Genomic DNA, 6,740 nt, shown 5'->3' with positions numbered 1-6,740 from the left:
ACCTATTTAGCATCTGCCCCTTTTATGTCCTGCCTCCGTGTTTCAGAAGGAGCAAGGAGGAGCAGCCACCTTCCTTTTCCCTTTCTCTCACCTTTGACTGCTCAGTGCTTGGTCACTGGTGATCTGGCCAGCTCCTAGGACCAGGAAGAGGCACTGCGGGATGGAGATCATCAAATTGCTGCCTCCAGACCAGTTCAGTGGCTCTGAAGGGCAATGACCACAGGATGGCAGCAAAATCCGTCCCTGAGGAAGCCTCCAAACCAGTTCTCCCAGTCCTTCTTGTTGGGTACAGCTGGTGGCACCAGGAGACACGGGTGCAGGGGCTGGCAGCTCAAGGTGTGAGTAGATCCCAGCCCAAGGCTGTAAAGAGGCAGGGCTGAGGATGAGTAAAGTGGCCTTCTGCTATCCACCTGGCTGGGAATATGGGTCTGCTCTCTGCTCCACTTCTCAGGGTGGTTTTGGCGGGGGGGGGGGGTTGGTGTTGAAATGCAAATCCTACCAAAAACCCCCAGGGTAACTTCCAAACCACACCAGGGAATTTCCATTTCTTTTTGGCCAGATCCTCCAGGGTTGGATGTTCCCTGGGGATGGGGAAGAAGATGAATGGGAGGGATGAAAAATAAAGATGTTTGCAAAATCCAGCCATCATTATTATAATTACTACTACAACAATTATATCATTCTATTTTATTATTGTTATTGTTATTACTACTACAAACCCGTGGAAATCTGTTGAAGCTGTAAGGTTTTAGCTGCATGGGAGCTGCAGCTCTCTGAGGGTCTGTGCCTCCAAGCACGGAGCTCTGTGGGTGGCAGGAGAGGACCACACCAGGCACGGGGCAGGGAGAACAAGCTGTTCTGCTGAGAGATGAGGAGATCTCTGGCTAATGAGTTGGCCCTGTTTCCAGGAGGGCTGCCAGGATGAAATGGGGTCTCTCCTCCATTTATTCATTTGAATTGGATACTTACAGCCTCTCCATCTGTGTCATTGCTGCGAGGAGTAGCAAAGTGAAGCGGGAAGAAGACGAACGTGCTTCCATTTATCTCTCCGCAGGAATTCTGGCTGAGCCCCATGAAAGCCAAGGTAAATCAGGGCTCTTTATCAAAGCCTTCCAAACCAACACCTACTCAGTGTCCCCTGCCTTGCTTCTCTCATTTCTAGAGCACATACAAATTGCAGGAGGGAGGGAAAGAAATCTACAGGTGTGGGGTTTGGGGCTATTTCAGGTGGGACATTTGGGGAATTATCATAGAATCACAGATTGGGTTGGGTTGGAAGGGGCCTTAAAGATCATTCAGTTCCAAACCCCTGCCATGGGCAGGGACACCTCCCACTAGCCCAGGTTGCTCAAGGCCTCATCCAACCTGGCCTTGAACACCTCCAGGGAGGAGGCAGCCACAACTTCCCTGGGCAGCCTGTAGGTTTGGGTTTGTTTTTCAGTAGTCTGGGTTTGGGTTTTGTATTTTTAATAAAGCTGACACTGGAGCAGGCAGCTCAGAGAGGTTCTGGACTCTCCTTCTCTGGACACATTCAGAACCCACCTGGATGCATTCCTGTGTGACTTACTTAAGGTGATCCTACTCTGGCAGGGATCTTGAACTGGATAATCTTTCAAGGTCCCTCCCAACCCCTAACATTCTGTGATTCTGTGATTTCCTGGTTGACTTTCCTCCCCCTTCCTGTTTTAAGCTGATGTAATACTTCCTGACTCCACACAGCTGGAATTGTGGAGTGTTTCATTTGATTCAGAATCTCCCAGAGATAAGGCAAGGCAGAGAATCTGTTGATCCAAAGATCTTTCCTCCATCCTTTGACGAAGGAAAACTCCATTCATTTCCTTTGAAAATTAAAAATTTCCTCCCATCCTTTGCCTCCAGCTCAAGAAGAGCAGCAAAGCTCCCTTCTCATCCTCCTTCCACCCACAGCAATTATATAGAATGGAATGGAATGGAATGGAATGGAATGGAATGGAATGGAATGGAATAGAATAGAATAGAATAGAATAGAATAGAATAGAATAGAATAGAATAGAATAGAATAGAATAGAATAGAATAAACCAGGTTGGATGAGACCTTTGAGATCATCGAGTCCAACCTATCACCCAACACCATCTAATCAACTAAACCATGGCACCAAGCACCCCATCCAGTCTCCTCCTAAACACCTCCAGTGATGGTGACTCCACCACCTCCCTGGGCAGCACATTCCAATGGCCAATCACTCCCTCTGTGTAGAATTTCTTCCTAACATCCAGCCTAAACCTCCCCTGGTGCAGCTTGAGACTGTGTCCTCTTGTTCTGTCACAGGTTGTCCGGGAGAAGAGACCAACCCTCACCTGGCTACAACCTCCCTTCAGGGAGTTGTAGACAGCAAGAAGGTCTGCCCTGAGTCTCCTCTTCTCCAGGCTAAGCAACCCCAGCTCCCTCAGCCTCTCCTCACAGGGCTGTGCTCCAAAGCCCTCCCCAGCTTTGTTGCCCTTCTCTGGACACCTTCCAGCAAGTCAACCTCCTTATTGAACTGAGGGCCCCAGAACTGGACACAGTACTCAAGGTGTGGCCTAACCAGTGCAGTGTACAGGGGCAGAATGACCTCCCTGCTCCTGCTGGCCACACTGTTCCTGATGCAGGCCACGATGCCATTGGCACTCCTGGCTGCCGGGGCACGCTGCAGGCTCATGTTCAGCCTACCATCGACCAGCACCCCCAGGTCCCTCTGAGATCCATGTATGGATGTGTTGTGTGTGTGTGTGTGTGTCCCATGCAGGGGATGCTTTCTCCCCACCCATCACAATTTGCAGAAAGGAATAGTTCCAAAGTAATCCTATTTACCAGAAGATTCAGCATGAAAGCCACCCCAGCAGGAGAAGATGGCTTGGCTGAATCACTTGGAGGGGTCAGCATGCATACGAATCAAACCCCTACATCTCCAATGTAAAGTGATCTCCTAGGACTGTAAGCTTAGGAGTGGAGTCTAATAAGCTTGCAATCACTTGGACTGATTGAAATTAGGGTGGCTTTTTTCCCCTCTTACTTTGATTAAAATGAGCCCATTTCCCTTTCCACCTGTGTTTCTTATGCAGACAGAATTTCCATTACCTTCACATGATGCTTTTTTTAACTCCTGGAAGCTAACACTTCATGGCACCCCTCCACCTGGCTGCCAGGAGTTTCCTTAGCACCTTGCCACTCTTGTGATATTAATGTCAGTACCTCCCTGCCTTATCCACTGGTCACTTCTGTTATTAACTGGACCTCCTGGTGCCTCTCTTCTGTCTTCTAAAGAACACTGAGCATTATCATGAGTATTCCTCCAGATACTGGACTCAGATATTGCCCCACAGGTTGGACTTGATGATCTTTGAGGTCTCTTCCAACTTTGGTGATACTGTGATACTGGGACATAGACAGTAATGAACTGGAAGAGTTTGGAGGTGGGACAAGGCATGTGTCCCATCACTGGAGGCTTTCAAGCACACAGTCAAAGATAAGGGGTGCAGCAGGTAGGGCTGGGGCTGATCTGGGTCAGATATCTACCCAGCCTAGGTGATTCCGCTTTGACAGGGGGGTTGGGCTCAGTGACCTTTCCCACACTGCCCAGTTCCTAGCCACTTGCTGGGGAGAGAAGGCAATCCAGTCCAGACACCCAGCACAGGTGCTGGATGCAGCACCAGCAAGGGCTGGTGGTAGCTCCCTATCCTGCTGGCCCCCTACTCAGCGCTTTCATTTCACAGATTTTGGGGTTTTTTTAATCTCTTTTTCAATAAAGGCACTCTGTCTTCTCCTGCTGTCCCCCAACTTACTCCAGCAACATTATCTATTTGGATTAGCTCCAGGGAGATGAAAGTAGCCTCACTGCTCTCAGTTATCAGTGGAGTCCATGCAGTTCCAGTAGAAAAGCAAATATGCCACGTTGCTGGTGCAGCTCACTGAGCTCTGGGCCAGCCAGCAGCACAGAGCTGCTGAAATGGAGAAGTGCCTTTTTCCCAGCCAGATAAGGAGACTGCACATGCTGCATTCAAATCAAGCTCCATGCATTTCCTTCTGGTTTATTTCATGGTCATTTGCAAAATGGCAGCAAAAATTTAGGCTGGAAGGTAACCTGTCCAGCTGAGTGTGGAGTATCTCCAAGGCAAGCAATGTCTCCAGCTCTATACTGAGCACTGGTGAGGCTGCACCTTGGATGCTGGGCTCAGATTTAGGCCCCATGCTCCAAGAAGAGTATTGAGGGACTGGAGCATATCCAAAGAAGAATAACAAAGCTGGTGAAGGGTCTGGAACACAGGGCTGGTGAGGAGCAGCTGAGACACCTGGGGGTTTTCAGCCTGGAGAAAAGGAGGCTGAGAGGAGACCTGCTGGCTCTCCTCAACTCCCCGAAAGGAGGTTTGAGTCAGTCTCTTCTCTTAAGGAATAAGTGATAGAACAAATTGCTCTAGGTGAGGTTTATGTTGGACATTAGAGAAATTCCTTCCCCAAAAGGGTTGTCAAGTCCTCAACAGGCTGCTCAGGATGAAGTCCATCCCTGGAGGGATTGGAAAGCAGTGTAGATGTGTTGCTAAGGGACACTGTTTAGTGGAGGATGTGGCAGTGCCAGGTTAATGGTTGGATTTGATGACCTTAAATGTCTTTTCCAACCTAAATGATTCCATGAGAAGCCACATGTTTTCCCCCAAACCTGCCTTTATCTGTATCAGGTACTGCTCCCATACTGCCTGAGGAAATCATGTAAACCTGCAAGATCCCATCATATTCCAGAGATTGAGTGGGAGGTTTCATGCACCATCAGTGGTCACTAAACTCCATTAACCCACTGCTCATCACAGTGGCTTGATGTCCAGATAGAGGCAGGTGACAAGTGGTGTCCCTCAGTGGTCCATATCAGGACCCTTGCTACTCAAATCTTCATCACTGATACAGGCACTAGGATTGAGTGAGTTTGCAGAGGACACCAAGCTGAGTGGTGCAGATAACACTCCTGAGGGACAGGATGTCATCCAGAGGGACCTAGACAGGATTGAGAGGTGGGTTCATGTGAACCTCATGGGGTTCAACAAGGCCAAGTGCAAAGTCCTGCACCTGGGCTGGTGCAATTCAGAGTATCAGTATGGGTGGACAAAGGGCTGGAGAGCAGCCCTGTGGAGAAGGACTTGGGAGTGCTATACATTTTGCTAGCACCTTGTTACAAAGCCACCCTCAAAATCCTCTGAAATCCACATGGTTATTAAGGGAACAGGAGGTTTCAAATCTAAACTAGGAAAAACAAAAAAGAGCATCTGAGAAATACAACTCAAGGAATGTAAAATGTTTCTGAAGACCCCAGCGTCACAACCAAACCAAAGAGAGCGTCCCACGTGCTGCTGCTCATCTCTGCAGTTACAGCTTTGCTTCTACACAGCACTGCTGACACCTACAGGGAAAACCTCTCGCAGCCCAGAAAGGAGCCTGTGTCATCTCGTCATTATTATCCCCTTCCTAACAGCTCTAGGGGCCGTGCACTCAAGTAAAACACAGCTCACACAAGGGCAGGGGAAGGTCGTTAGCTGGATGATGAGGAAGGAAACAGGATCTGGGAGCCATCAACTTCCTTCACATCTGTGGCCACTGCTACCAAAGCACAAGTGACTGCAGAGTTAAGCACAGCAAGAAGTGGGGGAAGAAGTAAAGCAAGAAAGTAAGAAAGCAAGAAAGACAATTCAAGAACATTTCTGTAATGTTGCATTCTGGATGCATCTTTTCAGCTTTGCTTGGTGGATGCCTCGCTGCCCACAGAAGGGGTTCACATGATCCCACGGTCAGCACAGACTGCCTGGGCAGGACCTGCTACATGCAATGAGGTGCTGGGTTACAGTGAAGATAGGGTCACACATGGGCCAGCAGGCAGATGGCCAAGCCACCACAATGCCAAGAGTCACAGCTCACCAGCCACCCTTGGCAGCCTTGCCCAGGAGCCAGGCCCAGCAGTGTCATGTTGATGGGTGGGTTTGCCTCAGTTTGTAATTATGATCACAGAAGTTTTAGGTTGAAGAAACCTTTAAGATCATCAAATCCAACCTTTAACCCATCCCTGCCAGGTCACCACTAAACCATGTCTCTCAGCACTACACCTACATGGCTTTGAAACCCTTCCAGAGATGGGGACTCCACCACTGCCCTGGGCAGCCTGGGCCAGAGCTTGACAACTCTTTTGGAGAATGTTCCTCAGGTCCAACCTAAACCTAAACTGGGGCAACATGAGGCTGCTTCCTCTTGTCCTATCACTTATTATTTGGGAGAAGAAACCAACCCTCACCTGGCTCCAACCTCCTTTCAGGGAGATGCAGAGCCTCCTTTACTCCAGGCTGAACATCCCCAGTTCCCTCAGCTGCTCCTCACAAGACTTGTGCTCTACACTCTTCATTAGCTTTGTTGCCCTTCTCTGGGCCTGCTCCAGCACCTCACTATCCTTCTTGGAGGGGGCCAAAACTGAACCCAGTATTCGAGGTGTGGCTGCACCAGTACCCAGTACAGGGGCATCATCACTGCCCTGGTCCTGCTGGCCACACTATTTCTGATCCAAACTAGGATGCTGGTGGCCTTCTTGGCCACTTGGTCACACGGTGGCTCATCTTCAGCCATTTCTCGACCAGCACCCCCAGGTCCTTTTTGCTGGGCAGTGTCCAGTCACTTGGCACCAAACCTGGGGCGATCACGGTGTTGTGACCCAAGTGCAGCACCCGGCACTTGGCCTCGCTGAACCTCAGCC

Source organism: Dryobates pubescens, chromosome 23 (assembly GCF_014839835.1).
Source record: "Dryobates pubescens isolate bDryPub1 chromosome 23, bDryPub1.pri, whole genome shotgun sequence".
Taxonomy (NCBI): domain Eukaryota; kingdom Metazoa; phylum Chordata; class Aves; order Piciformes; family Picidae; genus Dryobates; species Dryobates pubescens.
The sequence above is the reverse complement of the archived record's forward strand: the minus strand, read 5'-3'. Positions refer to the sequence as shown.